Raw genomic sequence first — 21084 nt, 5'->3', positions numbered from 1 at the left:
TCTCTGTGAATCTGGATCTAACCACCTATTTTAAACCTGCAGAATCGAAAATGGGTCCACTATGCGTTTCTGTAGGACCACACTATACTCTATGGCACCACAGGTATTTGGTGCCATCAGTGGATTTGCTCTTTGTCGTTTGCTGCAGTCTTTCGCACCTTTGGGAGTGGATATGAAACGCAAATGTCATTGTGAGACTCCAGAAACTTCTGACTTAGCTGGGCTTACTCATAAGTAAATGATTTCTTAAGGAGGAAGAGAGTGCAAAGGAATTATTTCAATACTTAACAACACGGGAGACAAAGATCTCTAGACCTGAGCTTAGCAGTGGTGGGTATTAGGTACCCTTCTGCCACAGTACCCTGCAATGTGGACTGACAGTAGCTCAGTCTGAGTCTCCCTGGTGGGCCATGTACAATAAAAGAGCCTTAGATGACTACACCCAACCCAGCTGCCTTACAGACCAGTGATCCAAAGGTAAAATATCAGTGCACCAGCCTGCTGGGGTAATGTAACTGTAATTCCTGAGGACCCTTGTTTACGGGAAGGCAGTCTGGCTACAAATGCCAGGGGCAGCTCAGGGAAGGGGTTATGCCTCAGGCACAGTTCCATAAGACTACTTCGTGCCTTGAAGTCATCTGACAAAATCTGTCTTTCACTTCTGCCTTCCCTGGGCTCTAAAAGCACATGGTGGGCAGGGACAGACAGCATTGACGGGGGGATTGGGCTCTGGAGAAAACATGCCTGTGACAGTTGTTCTGCGTCTCTGGAAACCAGGCTAAATAGCACAACTGATACTTAAAACTGTAGTCTCCAAAGATTTGATCATCACTGTGCTTTATGGCTATTTATTAGTTATCTAGGCATTTATTAACTAAGCCCGTAGACTGCAAGCTAAATAGGTACTTTCTGTTTGTTTTAAGGGGGTCAACAGTGGTGCTAAAAGAAATTTCAGCCAGTGGCTGAAGGTTGCAAAAACCTTTGGCAAAGCCAGAAATAGAAGTCCCCAGGTAAAAATCCTAACCTCTAACCACTGAGCTCTCACACTGGGCAGCTCTCCATTTGTATGGAAACATAGATCATAATCAAAGATGTTTAGGTTAGTCACTGTGCTGTGGATCACAGGTGATTTCTTCTCTCTATTTATTGACTGAGCAAAGGGAAGCCCTTTGTTTAACTTGATAGAGTTTTTCTCCTTATTTGTCTTTCTGGTTGTAACTGAACACCACAACCGAGAGATTCCAAAATCCGAACAGTGCAGGCATCAACTAACTGGATTGCTTGAGAATGGGGGAAAATATGGATGGGGTTCATGCACCTGAAGTCTGGATTGCCATGGGTCTGTGCCCTCTTGTGCCAGTGCCTCACTGACCACGCAGGAAGCAGGTACATGAAGTTCAGGAATTCAGCAAAAATTAATCACTCAAAAGAACGAAGATTACTTTACTGACAGATCAGCTCTTCAAATCCATCTGCTAGTGCCTGCAAAAGGACAAGGTCAGAGGCTGAGGAGGAGGGTGGGCTTGCAGCAGCCAAGATTTACATTAGTTTAAACTGAGGAGGCACCTCATCCTCTGGAAAGCAGCAGGGGAACTGGGAGGAGATGGTGTGGATTGCAGTGCTGCTCCCCACCTTAGCCTTGCCTCTCTTCCTAATGGTGTTGAAATATGTTAAATCCTGGATTAATATCTCTGAACGTACAAAACCAAGAAATTGTTGCAGGATGGAAAGCTGAATGGTCTTTATGATTTTATGCTCACGTCCCTGAAATGGATACAAACGCAGTAGCCCTTGGTGCATTCACTGAGCTCACACAACAGAAGCAAAAGCTTTCCAGCACATGCTGTAGAGGACTTTTCTAGCATAGCTTATTGTGAACTGTTTGAGGCAAAGCACAGTGGCAAAAACCAACCCCAATATCATATATGTGACACCTTGGCACAGTAGATTTATTTGTATAACTGGAAACAAACCTGATGATATTCAAAAGTCAGATTTTTACAAAGCGAGGGATTTGCTGTGTATGATATTCATATGTTGACTGGTATTGCACATTTATTTTGACTACAAGCATGTTGCATTTGTTTTGTAGAGGAATCACTCTGAATATGGTATTTCCAGTGTTGCAAGATTATCTTTGGGCCAACTCTTAGAAAAAGTTTCCAGAAGTCTCTGTGTTCTGCACAGAAGCACCAGTTCGGTGACCCAGGTGCAGCCCTTTTTTTTCCCCTTCAGTTTGCTGGTTGTGTTTTCAAAGGTCATAGCAGCCAGATCATTGGAAATAGAAAATCTACCTATTTAAAAGCACAGGGACAAATCCTGCCTCCAGCTATGTGTGCACCTGGTGAGTAGGGGAAGGGTGTGACTGTACTAACACACATGTGAGCACACGTGAACAAACCCAGTCCTGATTCAGCCTCCTTTTGAAGGACATAAGCTTCACTAGGGATAATCAGATGCCTAAAGCACGTACCTGAGCCTGCTGATGCCGAGCACCACGGGCATTTGCAGCCTGGCTTCTGCGGTTGTGCTCATCATTGTAGGTCACGACAGAGCTCCACAGTGTGCTGTTTGCACAAGTATTACCGTTGGTGAGCTCCTGCAAGTTGGAAGAGAACTGTCACCTTCAGATTTCTCCTTTGTCTGAAAGCATCTCAGAATGCTACTGCCTAAGGTAACGCTGCTGTAAGCACTATCTCAGAGGGAAACTGAGAGGTTTGAGAAAAAAAAATCCTTTCATTTATCCTTCTTTCTTGCATTCATAGCACTTTGTTATCAGATAAACTCAAATATATTTCCTCAATAATTTTTCAACATGTGAGAGAGAGGAAAGCACTTTAAAACCAGAAATTATCATTGCAAAACTTCCATAAAACACTAGGGAATACAGGAGAAAAGAGATCCTGTATTGACCTATTTTTCCTTGGCATGGTGTTGACCAGGTGTCAAGTGGAAAGAAAGGGGAGGCATTACAGAACATGTTTGGTAATGAAATAAATTGCATACATAAGTGTTTGCAGACTTGGGAGCCTGCATCTTAGCTCTCTGTAACTATCAAAGTGGAGGTCTTCGTCAAAACCTCACACTGATGCAGTTTATAGTGGGAATTTGCCTGGCATACTTAGTTTTGGAGAGCTGTGTCTAGGTTTAGTCATCATCTTTCTGCCACTTCTAAGGGCTTATATACAGAATTATTTGTCAATTTGGAACACCCGGTCCTTTATGCACATATGAGTGTATCAGATTTGTCTTCTGCATGGCCATGAAGAAGACAGTTCTAAAAGCTCATAGTGGCTTTTTACTTAATGTCATTATATATGAGCTATTTCCCAGATGTGTTTTAGAATGTGTTGCATTTTATGTACAATACCTGTTTTGATACATTTTTAAAGATAAAGAAGTGTATTCTGTGACCAAGCCAAGGTATTGTAAGCCAGGCCTGGATTTGGTTCATTATCATTAAAGAATCTGCATTTTTAAGTTAACTTTAGAATAACATTGTTGATTCTGTAATGATGTAAGTATATGGTATTTGCCAAAATCTGTATTTCATAAGGCTGGTTTAGGATACAGCCCAACTCATAAGAATCTTGATAGGGGATTATTCCTTTCAATAACTTTAGTAATTTAATTAGACACATGTGCTGATTATGAATCTAATACTATGGAGAATGAAGTCAACACTAAAATCCCATTATTTTAAATTAGCCAGGAGCACACCCATAATATGTAGCCAGGAAATATTTGTGCCCTTAACAATACATCTATACTGATAGCAATATGTTTCTTCACAAAAAAAAAAAAAAAAACCACAACAGAAAAATCAGAGTGTCCTTGTACTGTTATTAAAATTTTACCACTTGTATTCCTTTGGGAGCTAGTAACACTGCTGTGTAACATCCAGAGAGAAGGCACGTTTAACATGCCAGCAAGGACTCAGGTGAGTTTAAAGTTTAACTTTGAGTTTGGGAACATTTTCAAATCAAATGAAACAAGGATTTTCTAGGTAATACTGAGCCAAACCAAAAGTGATTACTTCAGCATTGTAATTTCATGTTTCACTTTCTTCTATCAGCTATCTGAGAGGTTTTTAACAAAGGTGAAATTCAAAGTTAAAATGTGGGTTTTGCAAGAACACCTTCCTGATTTTGGTCACTTTCATATGTTTAGTTTTATCTCTAAGAAGGAACAAAAGCACCCCACCAAGAGCTGGCCAGCAGGAAAGAGGGGAACAGTGGGGCAAAACCATTCCAGCTCAGGAGATTTAGCCATATAATGAGTACATCAGAAGGGAGGAACTGGAAGGTGATGCTTTTTTCCAAATTAAATTGCAGTACTTACCTGCCTGCCCAGTCTGGTTATGGAGGGCTGGGGAATGCTCAGGCACCGTGCGCTGCTCTTTGCCTGGCTCGGTGGTAGCTGCACATCCATGCCAGTCCCTCATAGATATGGTGACTGTGTCTGCCCTTGGTTTGGCAGGGGTGTTTTTAATAGCATGCTCATTATACAGAAATATTTTCATTTGACAGACAATTTAAATGATCCTATAAAAGCTGCAATTACCATCAGGACAAATCCAGCTCTGATTGACTCCCACGTTAGCTCCCAAAGTTTGACTCCTAACTAAGAGAGAAGAAAGATTTTATCCTTTCTTTCTTCTTTCTAACATACACTCTTCCCCCTTAGAGCTGTCTCCCATTTTAATGTACTGAAGAACATCTGAAACACCTCCTGTCTTAATCCTCCCCCAAAACTGCTGCTGAGAAGTGCTATTAGCTTCATTTTACTGATGAGGGACTGAGGAACAGAGAAAACCACTCTTTTGTCTAAGGTAAGACAGGAAGGAAACCTCTAGAGAAGCAGAGGGAGGAAAGCGGGTCTGATATAGAATTATCTTTCTGAAGGTCCAAAATTCCTAAAGAAAATATTTTTTTTGCTCCTAAATAGGTCAGGGAGATAAGCCTCATGTAAAAATAAAATTTAAAAGACTTGAAATTTAAAAGACTTGAATTTTAAAATTTAAATTTCAAATTTAAATTGAAATTGGGACCTTGAGTTATGAAGCTAATTCTGAAAATATTCCTTTTTCCAGTGTTGTGCTGTTAATCTGTACATTAGCAACTTATTTGCATAGCCAGCTGCTCACATAACTGCTTGTTTGTGAAATCCAGGGATTTTTGTATGCAACTATTTCTTGAGAAACAAGGAAGAAATCAGAGTTATTTGGGTCATCTGCCTTGAGGATCCTGGTCACCAGATGAAGGAGGTAACTTTGGTCACCTTGGCCAAGTCAGCTTGTGAGGTCAGTTGGCCACTTTGAAGCATCCAGGTCACTTCAGCCTGTCCTCTCACTCCCCTGAGAAATAAAGGACAAGTTCTGCGAAATGCTCAGAAGTTACACTGAAGGCAATGCAGGAATATTGGCCATTCGTCAGGGGTTTTCAATTTCCTCTGAATCTGCAAGCCTAGACAGATCTTTTACATCTTAAAGCAGTTTTTAATGCTTTTCTCAGAGCTAAAACATATTGCAAACATTTTGCTGGTATGTGTTAGTGCTCTTTAATGACAATAATGATGTAGCAACTGTTAACATTATCTTAGAAGGCTGCGATGTGTCTCATTGCACACATCCTATTGGCATTAATCAGGGAAGAGGCCTAATCTCAACCCAAACATGTCAGGGAGTGGCTGGGGTGGAGGTGTGGCTGGACATAAAAAGGAAAGGCTGCTCCTTTTTAGGAAGGAAAGGAAGGTCTCCAGCCCCATCACCCCGTCGTGGGGTGACCTCTATGTTAGGGGTGGGTTCACCCTGATCCCAACCTCTCCCATCACCTGGGCCAGACCCAGCTGACTTCACATGCCTTCTGAGGTGCCCAAGCCAGGGATCTTGTCAGCCTGGTCTCCTTTTATACTAGATGTCAGCACAGAGGAAAATGTCTGAGAATGTAATTCAGTACATCTAAAATGTGGATCACTTTATATTTCTTCATATACTACATACAAGATGCAGGTTATCTAATGCTTCTTATCTGGCTCTCAGTTAAAAACCAGCAGACAGACAAGAAGAACCCAGCCTTTTTGCCTTCGTACTACTACGGAAGCACTGAGGCAAATGCAAGAGGTGGAAGTTTCAAAACCAATTAATTTAGATCAAGACTCAATGGAAATATTCCAGCTAAGTTTTGTTATCTCCAGTGTTTTTCAAGAGATTTTGAAGCAAGCCATTTTTGTTCTGATGGAGAAAGCAGACAAAATCTACAGGTGAAAACATAAAAAACCAACCCTTATACAGCTCCTAAATTTCTTGGCTGAAAGCTGCTGACGTTTTTCTCATTATGAAAAGTAACATTAGACCTCCCTGTAGAGTTCTCTCTTTTTTTAGGATTAAAGATGCAGGAAAGTATACAGGGATAATTTCACTAGTTGTCATAATCAACAGTTTCATTAAAGTTTCATTAAAAGCCTGGCTAATGAGATACACTTGAACTACCGATCTACTTCTGCCACAGTAGTTTTGGAGATAGTTCTTAAAAGGACACTAAGAGATGGCAGAGATTTTGGCTCATGGACCACCTGGAGCGAGCATCTGGAGGTAGGTCTGAGGTGAGGCTGACCCTGGGCGGGGCATGTGGTGGTGCCATGCGTCAGGCTTGCAGCAGGACACAGGTGACAGAGGAATGCTGAACGCTGTGTCTTAACCAGGTTTAACCTAAGCTGCTGGAGATAGATGTGCACAGAGAAGCTGAAAGGCTGACTTGGAGAAAGGGATAAAGAATATCTTGCAGGCGATGAGACTTATTTTAGACATCTGAATGTTTCCTGGGCTGGCTGACCCCTCCATGCAGTGTGGCCTGAGCACCCAGCTCACATGCAGACACCTGCAAGTAGGCACCTGCAGGTGGGTGCCTTCTTCACTGAGCTGAGGTCTAGTCTGGAATGGTAATAGATCTGGGAGCATGGCTGAGATGTTATGTGTAGGCGAGATTACCCCGGGAGAGAGAGCAGACAAGGGGATTGAGAGGGAGGGCCATGTGGTGAGCTGGAAAAGGAAAGAGGAGTAGATCACACTAAGGAGTGGTCAGGAGAGAAGGAAGAGGTGCAGTCACAGACGTGAATTTTCCAGAAGAGGACCGTAGCTTCCATAAAGCCTAGCTGGTCATTTTGGAAGAAGCTGACAGATCGAGCTAGCTGACAGTGTGGCTTTTGCTCCAAGAGGTGGCTAGAAACCCCTGCACTGGCTCTGCTGAGACCAACCCCGTTTGCACATCCACGGCCTGACATTCCTGGTGTTTATTGAAGGACTTACTAGAGTAAGGGAGGAAAGCTTACATTGGATGTAAAAAAGTTTGGAATTGATATACTGTGTTTGAATAAGATTACATTAATTAATTGTCCTCCTGGGAATCCAGCAGATCCTGACGGATGCGATCTATCCAATTGCATTAATCTTCTCAATGTGACGACAACTCCGCGGGCCACCCGGCTCTGTCTCGGCACAGAGCCAGCATCCAGGGCAATGGCCGCAACCCCAGCCCTCGGGACAGAGCAAAACAGCCTGCGAGCAGCCTTACAGCGGGTGTGAAGGCAACAGGAGCCAAGGAATTAAAATGAAACCACTTGTTAAATTCTGCATGACCTTTTCCTTCATTTGCAATAAGGCTGTTCTGTTTCCTGGAGAAGACTAGAACAGGACAAAGGTATCTCCCCTTTTTGGTATTCTTAGCAATTCTGCATTTGCAGTGCTTTTAGAAATACAATGTAGATATATTTTCATGAACATAGGGACATATTTTGCATTCTATGTTCTAAATAAGGGGCTTTTTCTTATTTAAAGAGATCTAACATAAGCTAGCACAGGCCTAACATTCAGTATTTTTGCTAAATAACCAAGTCTGAATTCAGCACCCTTCACAAGCCTCTGTAGGCACCCCAGCACTGAACACCCAGGAACATGACAGATGCCTCACAGGAAGCTGGCTCCTCATCTTTACATAATAGTTTCTGCCTTTTCTTAGGGAAATAATTTTTCATTGTCAGGTTTTGGAAATGAAGGCGATGTCTCAAATACTTCCCCAAAATTTTCCAAAACTGAGGTGATAAATACCACAGTGGCATTTATATATTTTAAAAGAAAATTAATGTTTCAGTGCGAGACACTAAGAAAACTATGACACTGCCACCTCGTGGATTCTGAGATAATATCTAGATCATATTTTACCATCACTATTTACATAGTGGCATAAATGTGTGTCGCATTTCACAGCCAAATAATAGCTCGTTCCTTACCCACATAATTTTGAAATATAGAATCCATATTTTCATAAATATTTAATCTTCTAATGATACAGGCGAGTGTCATACTGTGATTTGTGTAAGCAACTGCTTAAGTGAAGTTCCTAATACTTCCTTTATGTTTGAAAGTCAGGAGGCATATCGCCACATAAGCAGTGCTTTAAAAGCAGTATTAGCCTAAACTTGTCACTTAGCTCTTCTGTAGCATCCACAAGAGCTAAGGCTACACTGAGATGTAGTGATTCTGGCAAATTGTGCCTGGGATTTAATTATTCTGAAATTGTTGAAGGCTGCTAATATAAGGAATAAAAGACTTGTCCGTGTGTAATTGTTCATTGTAATATAAACTGAATTTCATAATTTGCCTCTGAGAAAGTCTGGGGTATGTGCATCTGAGGATTCCTTTCACCTCTGGTATTCTTGCGTATAATTAATGTGGACTGAGAAGTGCTCTGTTCTATCGGACCCAATGGATCAAGAAAAGGGGAAAAAAGTGAAGGGATCTCTTTTTTTCTGAAGGATCTGAACCATTGCTTCAACACATCATCCGCGACTGCCTAATGAATCGAGGCATGAGGAAAAAAACCATATTATGGCAACTTCAGGGCTGTTTTTGCTTTATGAGTTTACCAAGAACAGCACCAGGATGCCCAAATCCCATGTGTGTGGGAGCCAATATCTGAAGCAAAGCTTCTTGTAAAACTTTGCTGCAGCTTGATGTGCAGTGTGAATCTGTTCTGAGACCAAACTATTGGCAGCTGTAATAAACCAGTGATATCAATATTTGTATCAAGACAGCTTTTCCCTTTAGGGGAATGAAAAATAACACTTCTGCATATTTAAAAGTCAGCTATAAAGACATTTGTGAAAGAAGAGCTGTTGTGCTGTACAAAGACAAAGCAGAAGATAGGGGAAGGGCCTTAGACCCTTAAATAAACAATGCCTGAAGACTGCTGTAGTACAAAAATGGCAAAACAGACACCATCATTGAAATAAACTCCATTATGGTTCATATTTAGGGCTAGACAGTGATTCATACTGTTTCACTAGACTCAGCATGCTGCAAAAGGCACTTGAAATAATTAACACTTAGAATTAAACTACTTAGATTTCACATCATCAAACATTTAACTTTCTGTAATTCCCTCTGCAGCTGTGATTTATTTGCATTTATTATTTTCTCTATTTACCAGTTCTCCGTTGCGTTTTAAGTTGCTCATACTTCCTTCTTCTGTAAGTCTGAACACTGGCTTATTGTTTTGGTTTTAGCTCTTGCATCTTACTCATACTCACACTTCTGCTGGCTAGTTAAAAACATGCATTGCATCAAATATGGTCCTCAAATTAATGAAAGGAGTTTTCTGTTTATTTATTTTAATCATTGCTTTCACCTTAATTGGTATTCATAACATGCTTACTCATTACTGCAGTTTGATTGTTTAATATTGGCAAGAATATAACTAAACATATTTTTTCCTATTTCACAAAAAATTATTCATTTTGTTTTGATTGGGTTTAAGAAAGAACACATGTGGAGAGGAAGTCTTATTATATCCCAAAGCTTGTATCAAGAAATATAGATCGGAGTCCTCAATATGACCAAGTCAGTGAATTTGTGGAAACAAGGCCCAATAGATAACTTGAGAAGGATGGACCTGGGAAATATGACAAAATTCACCAGTTTTGACAAACTGCACTTTGAAGGTATGGCTACACTGGGAAACTTCAGGAAGTATTTATAACCTTAGCAATGAAAGAGAGGTCCAGGGAGAGACACTGACTACCCAAGTATATAAAAATTGCTCTGTAGGATTAGGACAAACGTTCAAAAAAACCCATCAAACTTCTGACAGTCACCCACAGCACATGATCAGGGAAGAGGCATAAGGCAAGGCAAACATACAGCGACATTTTCTCTAGCTTTCCCACCCAGTTTCCAGCACTGTGGCTGGAGGACTTCCTGAGCCAGCTGCTGATTCCTCAGGCTTTTGTTTCATTGTTCTTGATGGATATTTCTTCCATCCATTTTTCCTATCATGTTTTGTACTTGTATATACTTCTGACCTTCAGTGTCCTCTGCCAATGAGTTCCACCATTTAACTAGAATCTGTGTGGGAAAAAAACCCCAACACTCCCTCCTGTCTGTTTTAACCCTTCTGCCTTGTCACTTTGATTTCTTCCGATTCCTGTTTTTTTAGAAATACTGAATAATTTTTCCTTAGATTTTTTTTTCTCTGTGATGCTTTCACTTCTCTGTACTTCTTACCTTTCCCCCTCCTTGTCCTTTCTCCAGACTGGAAAATCCCAATCACTTTAGACTGTTTTTTGAACATTATCCTTGCCACTGTATTCAAACCTTTTCTAGTTCTACTGTGTTTTAATGACAGTCCCAGATGCCTCTACAAATAAATGTTTTCTGATTCAATAAAGTTTCCTAAATAATAATATAATGTTTCAGACTTTGAGAATATGCAGGTTTCTTTTACAGTATGTTTTAATTCAAAGTTAGCTGGCGAGTTTGTCACTCAGGTCTCAGAAGACAAATTAATGCAAGCTGGGTGTGAACAGCACACCCACATGTGTACGATTGTTTCTTCATTGTTTTTACAATTTATTGCATGTATCTGGCTGTGTAATTCCTAGTGCTTTCTCAGTCAATTTGGGGAGAATCTGTTTATCCCTCAAGGGAAATTATGGGAAAGTACTGGCAGGCTATCAGCCTTTGACTGAGTTAGTCAACATACTTGCTGCAAAATACCAGGTTAAAAAAAATACAGGTTTAACTGTAGTCTGCAGTGGGATAATTTACTTGCTGTCAAGGTACATCCAAAGGAGGGTAAAATATCTTGTTTGTGTGTGTAGGTGGACTTCAGGGTTAAAATTTGTATAAGAGCTTTGGTTTGTACTACTGCATCTTCATAGTCTATTTTGGTGAAGATTTTTACTAACCTTTTGAAAACGCTGTTGTTATTATCCTTCCTGTACTTGGTATTTGAAATGGTTATAGTAAGAAGATTACCCAGAGCACACTTGGATTAAAACCTGGGGTAAAGACAAAAGGTGCTGGTCAACGCCTCTGAACAGAGCAGGGGGCTTGGAAGAAACCAAGTGCTTGGATCTGCCTCCTGTTGATACACACCAGAGCTGTTCAGCTGCCATAGGGCCCTGGATTTTGTTGATGAGCTGCTTTTCACAGAGCTCATCACTTCAGAATGCAAAACATAAAGCTCAAGCTCCTGTAATTGCTGAAAATGAGATTCACCGCACCTAATTTTGAGAGTGCGAAAGCCTGGTATGTAATGTAAACTAGTCAAATCCTGTCTGTAGTCCATGAAAAGAGATGCATCCATGCAGGGAGAAACCATTCTGCCTACTTTAGACTTCACTTTTAGCATGCCCTCAGCAGCCCAGACAATTGTAGAGCTGACTTCTTAGAAAGGTAGTGTTGGTGCTAGGTGATTCCCATCGTGAGAGCCATCGCAGACTAATACTCAAATGGAAAACAAACTGGCTTGTAAAAGGACAAGACTAGAGCAAATGAGGAACCTGAGTGGAAACTTGAGACATAACCTAGCCGGTCACATTATTCTCCTCTAGGGAGCTGGCGTCAGCTTGTAACTGCTTTCCTCACTGGAAGTGTAAAGTCTAGGAGTGGAACGATGGTCATAACTCAAAGTCTTGGAAAAAGGTACAATGCAGAAAGATGTAAATTAAAAAGATAAGCCAGCAATGATTCTCAGAGAGCAGATATCAGACATCGTACATCGCTGCCTTGCAGCTTCAGCTTTCCTTTGGCATTTTTCAGAACCGGTACGTATTTACTTCCCCGCAGCTCTGTGAGTGGATGTGTGGATATCTGCTCTGGCGTCGCTGAGTTCAGAGGCAGGATGAAATGGGCTGCCGCGAGCAACGTCCTCAGAAGGCTCCAACTCTTCACCTTCATTACCTTCCCCCAGGGTACACCTTACCTGTCAAGGAGCAGGTTTGGTCCAGTGCGGTTAGAGGCTGCATGGCTGCGCCGCATGGCAAGGCTTCATGATAAATAAAAGTCTTTGTGGGGCTAACTTCTCCTTAGGGCAGCGGCTCTTGTCTCAAGGCTGACTCCCAGCACTGAAAGGACAGCAACACACTGGTTAATGTAACCCTTCACATAAACTGAAGAAACTACCATAATACTTCAGAGAGTGGAAAGATACTATAAAAGTCTGTTTGGAGGCAAGGCAACACCATAAATTCCAAAGAACCCTACAGGGCAAAAATACAGAAAGAAACAAAGAAAATAAATAAAACACTGCAGGCAAAAGTGAAATCCAAACCAAACTGTAATATCTGTGGGAATGTTTTGAATCTTACAGCTGTAATTAACTATTTGAAGAGGCACAATATTTTTGATAAAAGCAGGCTTATGTGGTTAGACAACCATAAAACAAGTTTGTTGCAGAGTTTGATGACAATTTTTTTTCCTGATAGAGGACTGGGATTTGAACAGTATTTTGGAGAAATCCGAGAGCTGGAAATCATTTTGGAAAGGTATTAGAAAGGGATTTCATCCTCTTGCTTCATGGAAGTCAGCTTCATGATTTTTGTTTTACTTTGCAATACTTCATTTTAGAGAGGAAAGTTTGTAAATTTGAATAAATAGAATCTTTTTTAAAAGTGAGTTTTGAAGAAAAATTTAGCTTTTTTTTTTTTTTTGTGAATTACCTTTTTGTATAGAAATAACTTTTCTGGAGAAAAATATACTGTCTCCCAGGTAACCTTCCCTGATTTCCTAAAAAAAGTATTGTTTTCCGCAAGGAAGATGCAAGTATTATAATGATGGATACCTTGAGTTTATCGCTGCTCATTTTTTAATTAGCCTAAAATTTAGTTGATTTTTTATTACTTGAAATAAGCATTACAGTTTAAGAACAGCAGTGATTACTGTCATCTCAAGTCTGATCTTGCCATTTTGATGTTCTCTTTTAGAAAGAAGTTCCAGGCAATAATTATGCATTTTTAACTGATGCCTTCCATGATACATTCTAACTTGTGCTCCAGAAAACACAGGAAAACAGTATTATTTTTACCTGGTTTATGATCTACAGTTCCAAGGGACAGAACTACCTGCAGGTCTTCTCTTTCGAGGCACCTGCATGAAGGGCCACGATTATACTCACCACTGAACCCAATCTTTTCTTTATCACAGGAAAGACATCCCAGTTTAAAAAGAACCTCTTTTTTTTTTTTTTTCTGTGTCCCTCTGAAACAGCACCAAAGGACCTGGTCACAGGTATTCCATAAAAAGGTTCACAGAGGCTGATGTAAAACACAGCTCGGGTCTAGAGGGATTGTCATCAGTATATTTACATGCCAGTGTCTCTTTATGTGAAGTTACCTTTATGCTCAGTATAAATATATATATATTTCTACACACTTCTTTTTTTCCAGATGAAGGGAATGGTATTCAGTAGATGTAATCTGGCTGTGTTTGAGTGTGAAGACTAGACAAACTCTTATGTTATATAGGTACATAATCTAACCCTGCCATTATTATTTATTGGCTTTCTGTATAGCTGAAGTTCTGATTACATTTCAGCTGTAAGGATGCAATTAAGTTCACAGAAAAGACTTTGTCTGCTACTGGCTATCCTGTCTTGCTTTTCATAGAAGCATTGCTCTTGTTACTTTAAGAAATATGGGACATGAACACATATTTTTCAGGCAGTCAGAGCATAAAGAGTTTAGAGACTTATTTATAGTCTTGAAACAGGGAGGGGTTCTTTAAAATTTTACTCCCTGAAGCAATGTCACTGTAAGTATGAATTCTTCTTTCTTTCTTTCTGAAGAACATAGTTATTTTCTCCCTAATGCTGTTGCACCAATGAACTGCGGTGCTCTGACAGAGGAACTCTTTCTCAGAGCAAAAGGATTGCCCAACTGGAACTTCTCAAGGGAGATGTGAGAAGGTACAAGGTGTGACACTGTTTCTGTGATCTGAACATGTTCACTTGAAACTGGGCTAAGGCTCTTGAAATGGTTTCAGAAGACAGCGGTTGATGGATGGTTATACCCAGGACTGAACCTTTTCTTCATGTTTTACACAATACAACTTCATGATCAGTGTTCTTGGCAATAAGGAACTGCCCTTCTTGTAATGAGCTTCATTATGAACTGTAAAAATTGCCAGGAACCTTAAGTATTTTGACCTATTATAGTCCATGACTCCTCATCTCTGTTGTTGTCAGTACTCAGCATAACTAAACTAAAACTAGCTTGGAAACACCTCTCAGGACTGGAAACATTCACAGTGAGTATAGTGGAGATGTATCCTGTGATTATAGCATCCCCAAGACATTCAGGATTCACATATTCTTCTTTCTCAAGATTTTTTTTTCTAGCTTATCACATGCATATACAAGGAGTTTTAGGAGGACAGCACAGTTTGGTTTTGTACTGTGACAGTAAAAATATACATTTCTGTGTCACATCCACCATAACATGATCTCTGTTCTTGCCTGTATAGCTCTGCTTTAGATAATTCTCAAGAGGAAGGGTAAGACAATAATCGATTGTATCATCAGAAGGAGGTGGATTGTAGATAATCCTCCAGAGACTCCTGGCACAGGAGGTGGCAGAGACCGAGCCAGTACTGTAGAGCCACTTTTCAGATTGTCCCATCCTTGGCTACCAGGCTTCTTGCCTGCTCCTCTGAACTTCTGCAATGCACCCAAGGCTGAGTTACAAGCCACGCACATTCAGTGCTTCCCTGCTTTCTGGGAGTAGGGAATGGAGGGTGCAGATGGTGGGGGCATCACATCTGCTCTTCAGAAGTGGCCAGTACACCCTCTTAGGGGCGTTACGCACCACCAGTGCATCTCTGCGCGTAGGGGAGGCAGAAGTCAATTGACTACCATCTTTGAGATGGTTTGCCTGTTCTACTGTAAACTCTGCCTACAAGACACGTGAATGGCGGTATTATTTATTTCTTGTAGGATGTGCATTATATTCAAGAGGTATTAACTTGATTTCAAACAAAATGAAAACGCAAACCCTACTGCAATAAAACTTACTATCTCTGTAATAAAAACACCCCAAATGTGCTGAAATGAAATCAAATGGAAGAGTGCAGCTGTTCAATAATATGTAGGAAAACTATAGCATACTTAGAGTTTACATTCTGAAGCTGGGAGCGGGCTTGAAGGTGGAAAAAACAACAGCATGACATATTCCTGTTGATTCCATCCAAGACTATTTCTTCTGCCTATCCATAGTTTCTTCTGCCTATCCATAGTCTATTTTAAAATGTACCTTTATTTTTTTCTCTACCACCAGCTTTATTCAAATGTAAATCTATTGACATTAGCAGAGTTCTGATATTTATCTCATTTCCTCAGAGTATTTTCCAGTCTTACGCATGACTTTTCTCTCCTGAAAAACCAAAGGAAGAAAAACGCACCAAGGTCTATTATATGAAAACTGAAGTTCAGCATCTGCAAATTGTTGGAGGCTGAGGGGGTGTTACTGGGTGCTGACCCTGTTTTAATACCCTTTCATAGGCCTCTGAGGTTAGCTTGCTGTCAGATAGAGAACTGGGCTGGGTGGACCTATCCCTCTAATGTGGTACAGCCTTTATTATATTTTCTGGTTGCTACTCTACTGTTAAGATTATTTGAAGCCTCCCCTAGGGACACTAATCTAATTAAGCTATTTTTTAGAGTTTGAAAATACTAACATGGATAACAAAACCCAGCATAATTAGTAATTATGGGTTTTTTCCATAGTAAAAGACCAATGACCAAAATAGAAAAAAACCTGACCAAACTCCCTTCCTCCTTACTCTGCAATGATATACGGCTAAACACAAGAAAGAGAAATGGTCAGTCTTTTTCCATGTGACAAGACAGTTCCTACTGGATTTATCACAGCAATACTCCTTTGGCAAGCCAGAAATTATGGAGGCATCCTAGGGAAGAATTTTTGTTTCTAGAGAGAATGGTTAAGGTCACTGGGAAAACAAAGAAGAAAGCTTGTATTCATGCTGCTGCTACTAGAGCCTCAGATTAACATTTGGGGCTTTAATTTCAGCAGTGTCAAATACCAGAGTGCTTAGAAGCAGAAGTACAAATATTTGCAATTAGAATTAAGGCTTTTATTCTTTCACCAAAGCGTATGCACTTCTAAGTTTTTAAATATAGAATCACACGTGAGATAAACTCGGCAGCCTAGGATGCTAAAAGATAGGAAGGTACCACTTCCAGGGTACTACCGTGTGGGCTGGGACCCTGGAAACCTTGGCCAAGTTAAGAGCTGGGGCCCCCCCATCTCACTTCTCAGAACCATTACGGAGAGCTTTCCTTCTCTTTCTGTTTGGTAGCTTGGCAGTCTGGGGACTCACCTGAGGTAAGGGGGATCAGCTCTCAGATCCTTCCACTGCCTGGTGGGACGGGCTTCCAGATCTCCCATTTCCAAGGTGTTTCTGGCCATTCTATCTTGTGCTTTTGCTTCTGTTCAGCTTTGCATAAATGTTTAGCATTATAAGAGCAGCAATTAGAGCTTTCAGATATGCTGTAGGAGAGTCTCTGCCTCCTCTGAATATTTTATGCGTCTGATCAGAAGCATCCTCAGGTGGCAAGAACTGCGAGTGCCTTTATTTAGATGACCCAGCAGTCCAGTTGATAGAGTGGGAAGGTCAGAAGCTGCTGGGGAGAATACTGGTGGCACTGGACCATTGATCTGGCTGCATATGGCTTTCTCACAGTTTTACTTCTGTTGGCAGGAAAGTACTTCTGCCATCCCAAATAGGTGCGAATAGGTACTTAATCAGAACATTAATTAGGATACCAGCATCTTCATCACAGCATGGTTTCTACAAGGTTAAATGCATTCTTACTTATTAAGTCAGTTCTCAAAGGATGGGCAAAGACCACAGTATTGTAGTGCTAGGTATGGAGCAGTGCCACTAGGTTTTAAATGAAAGAAATGTGCTCAAAGAATTTGGTGTTACCAAATGTAGGTCGTTCTGGTATGCTCATCTGCAGAAATGTAGAAAGGCAGGAGGTTTTTTGTGTGTATCTCTAGTGTTAGATGGAGGTTTGAAGGACATTAATTTGGGACTTCAGGAGTTGGTTAGGAAACTCAGTCCCTGTTGTGAAGATACTAATTGGAGGCAAAGAGCTTTCCCACACAGCAGAAGTCAGATTAAGCACCTGGTTGCTTGGGCTGTGTGCACACCTGTTTCACATAATGCAAAGCGTCCTTGCAATTGGGCCTATTCAGTTATAGCCACCAGATGATAAAGAATAGCTGTCTGACAGCCTGCTTGGCCTTTAGCTATTTTTCAAAGCTACAAGACAAATTTGGCCAGCACAGTGGGAGAGCAGCTACACCCAAGTAAACAGTCTGATTCAGAGCTTATTTCCTTTGGCTAAATGAAGTGTGTATAAGAGGGAGTCGGCAACCCCTATTTTGGAGATCCCAGGATTCACAAACAGCAGCTTACTGCAGAAATACACTGTGATAGTAAGGAAGGCTTTTTTTTCTTTTTTTTTCTTTTTTTTTTTTTAAATCCATCCAAGCTATAATGATCTTTCCCAAAACATGATGTTTGTTCACCCTTTGTGGGCTGGCAATGCTGGCACCCCTGGTTTCCAAAGCTCTTCCAAGGGATAGCTCTCTCATCATCCTGATGGCTGTGGCCTCTCCCAAACCCCACGGATTATCCAGGGTACACAGCACAACAAGGTCTCCCAGGGAACACAGCACAACGTCCTGCACACTGCCCCCATCGCCACCGGCCGGGGGCTGAGGTTACTTCTGCAGAACAATAGGCTGAGCCATATTTCACTGTCAGCATGGTGACAAATGGTGGCCCGCTGAGACTCTGAGATGTATGTAACTTGGCTGGCAATCAATGGCAAAGGTCACAAGTTGTCGTCTTACATCTTAAAGCTCAATAAGATGGTTTTGTGCCATATTAGTCTCTGTGTATTAAGTTTCAGCAAAGAGGGGGCAGGGGAGGAGGAAAGAGATTTTTATCTGGAGTTAGGCGATGTTAAATGTTCTGAATAATTAGATAAGATTGTGTGTGTCAAACTCCGTAAAGAACAGATCATGTTTTCCAATAAAGTGTTTCTGATTCCCTCTGCCTCCCCGCCCTCCAGTACATACAGGCATGCACGCACACACATGCACTTTTGAAGTGGTTTCAGGGCTCATTAAGTAAGCCGGGCTGATAGCTCTAGAAAATGTAATTCTTTCTCAATGGGGCAATGAATCCATGCTCTGCACATTTTTGGAAGTCTCGAAAAGTAGTCAAAGTAGGTGAAAATTCACTTTCCATGGCTGATCCTTTTATTCTCAGCATGGAACTTTTAAAGCCTGACTAAGCACCCATTGCCTGGGCAGTGTCCCTGAGTTTACAACACAACGACTGGTTCTTCAGCTCAGTTTACTTTCAAAACTCCTATTAAATTTCCAAAGAGGTGTGCAAAGCTTACCAGGGACAGGCATATAAGGGTACCCACAATGTACTCCTGGCCCCATTTGAAAGGAGCCTTGACCAAATCTGAGCCATGCTGGAAAAAAACTGAAGTGAGGATCTGATTATGCAGGGGTGCCCCCATGGGCTGCAGCTCTTCCAAGACTGGAGGAGGACTCGCCTCACCCCTTCTGTCCGAAGCCAAGTCTGCCCTCACCCCAGGACTTAGCTCCTCCTAATGGAAAGAAGACATCTTCCTGAGCAAACTGGCATTTTGAACATTTCTTTTATTCATATCCTCTCACTTCCCTGGCTGCTGTCACATCAATATTATTAAACTATGGTATTTTATCAAGCAGAATACCTGAAAGCTCTGGGAAGCAAACATTCGACAGAGGTAGAAACACTGGGGAAATCATAAGAAAATCATTAAGGTGAAGGATGTTTTAAAGACAGTGCCAGTACCCCAGAGGTCTACCAGCCTGGGAGGACCACAGCTTAGCTTTTTTAGTTCATTACAACCCATTAAATCTGGTGTCAGCAGAAAGTGTATCTAGGGATGGGCTTGCTGTCACTCTTTCCAGACAGATATCTTCTACAGCCGAATAAGTTTGTCTTCTGCACCCTGCTCCCTGCAGAGGGAAACATGGGGAGCATCGGTTCCCAACTGCAAATTGCAGAGGAGCCGTTATGTGGAGTGATAACCTGAGCATCCTTCTCCGATGGTGTGGGCGATAGGTCCAAGCAGGGAGGCTGTATACCCCTTTCCCACAGATGTGTTGGCTGATAGCTCCGACGGGTTACGGGGTTACAAAGTCTCTTGTGTGGTCTCACCACAGTTTACTCCTTACATACCTGCTTCACAGGAGGATGTGGGACTTTGGCTCGGTTGCGTGCTGTGGTGAGGCTGTGGCAGGAGCCCCAGGTGGCATGCGAACAAGTGCTGCCCACAGTCAGTGCTCCCTTGCGGCCACCCCAGGGCACCCATGGGGCAGCCAGACTACATCTGGTCATGGTACATCCTGAGGGCTGAGACTACCACACTCCACCAAAAACTGATGAAGAACGGAAGAAGTGAAAGCAGCCATGAAAATTCCCTTCCACATTTGTTTTTCCAGTGCAAATACTTTATCAGTACAAATAGATGAGTGTTAGGCATGGCACTGTTATTCACTCCTTCGAGCTTGTGCTTGTTTGTGAATCACCAAGCTATTAGATGATGAGCTATCTATGCTGAAAAAATCCTGTGCCCGATGGATGTGAATGGGTATGCAAGGCCCTGGGTCAGGGCAGGACGCTGCAGGGTGCATGGCAAAGGCTGTGAGCCCTCGGGCAAGCCAAGGCCCCTTACTGCCATCATCCATAAGCGATTCTTGTGAGAGATGCTGACCAATAATAATGTCAACCCCTGCTCTTTCCTTTCAGGAATTTTACACTTTGTATTGATGCACCCTTGAGGAAATAAATACTGTTTGAAAATATCTATATGCACAGCATTAGAGCTGCTACGGGAACAGAGGGAGGATGCGGAGGTGAGTGTGTGCTCTCCCTTCCCCCAGCCGCTGCTCAATGAGACGATACAAATGAACAAAGCCAGTGCTACAGCCTTACCCAAGGATAGTTTAAAATAAAAAGAAAGATAATACTTTTGAAACCAGGGCCATAATTACTATTTATTTCAACAGCAATTTGCCTTATTATGGTGCACAGCACTTGTTACCTAGGCAACAGGTTTCTGTAGAGGTCTGGCTCAAATTAAAGTAAATCAGGCAAGATCTAAAGTCAATATCAATATTATATTTTAAAACCAAAAGACTAGGGAGTCAGCAATTTCACCTAAGTGTTGTATTTTTTATTGTTGTCATAGGCAGATACAAGCAGCACAGTTTGCATCCAAGTAATACTTTTCTCTACTGTGCCTGACTGATCTTCTTTATATACATTTGCAAATAAAGTGAATTTTACAGAGTCCTGCTCTTTCCTGAGGAAATAATTGTGGGCATGGACGAGTGACATGCAATACACTGCTGCAGCCATGAGTAGAAGCAGCATCACTGATGTGTCTAACCTGCTATTTTAGTTCAAGCCCTTGCTCAAGCCCAGCCTCCCCGTTCTTTATGAGCAGGTATGTGCTTTGCTGTGGGCTCAGGTAGTTATTCAGCGTACACCTGGGAATGAAAGCTTGGGTCTGGTCACCATCTTGGTACCTGTGCCCTCTTGGGTGACCTGAACAGATGAGCATGGGGGAGGCTGGGCTTCCTGGACCAGTCTACAGCCAGAGCTTATTCATGGGTTGCCCTAAGCACTGGTGCTTCGAGTGAAACTAATAGTCA

At 41.6% G+C, this 21084-nt stretch overlaps 1 long non-coding RNA gene across 8 annotated transcripts; it reads left to right on the top strand.

The window, feature by feature from the left end:
* The first annotated feature begins 971 nt into the window (after positions 1–971).
* LOC142051716 (uncharacterized) lies at positions 972–12312 on the top strand. Of its 8 annotated transcripts, none has more exons than XR_012658606.1 (7): positions 972–1497; positions 2093–2344; positions 3882–3940; positions 4687–4831; positions 5172–5266; positions 6041–6261; positions 7410–12312. It is a non-coding gene; the product is annotated as an uncharacterized LOC142051716 (long non-coding RNA). The 8 variants fall into 8 exon arrangements; XR_012658605.1 differs by having other exon boundaries at positions 7413–12311; XR_012658607.1 differs by lacking the exon at positions 6041–6261 and having other exon boundaries at positions 975–1497; positions 5172–5302; positions 7413–12310.
* Positions 12313–21084: the final 8772 nt, after the last annotated feature.

The sequence above is a fragment of the Phalacrocorax aristotelis genome, chromosome 1 (genome assembly GCF_949628215.1).
Source record: "Phalacrocorax aristotelis chromosome 1, bGulAri2.1, whole genome shotgun sequence".
In the NCBI taxonomy this organism is placed as follows: domain Eukaryota; kingdom Metazoa; phylum Chordata; class Aves; order Suliformes; family Phalacrocoracidae; genus Phalacrocorax; species Phalacrocorax aristotelis.
The sequence above is the reverse complement of the archived record's forward strand: the minus strand, read 5'-3'. Positions and strand labels throughout refer to the sequence as shown.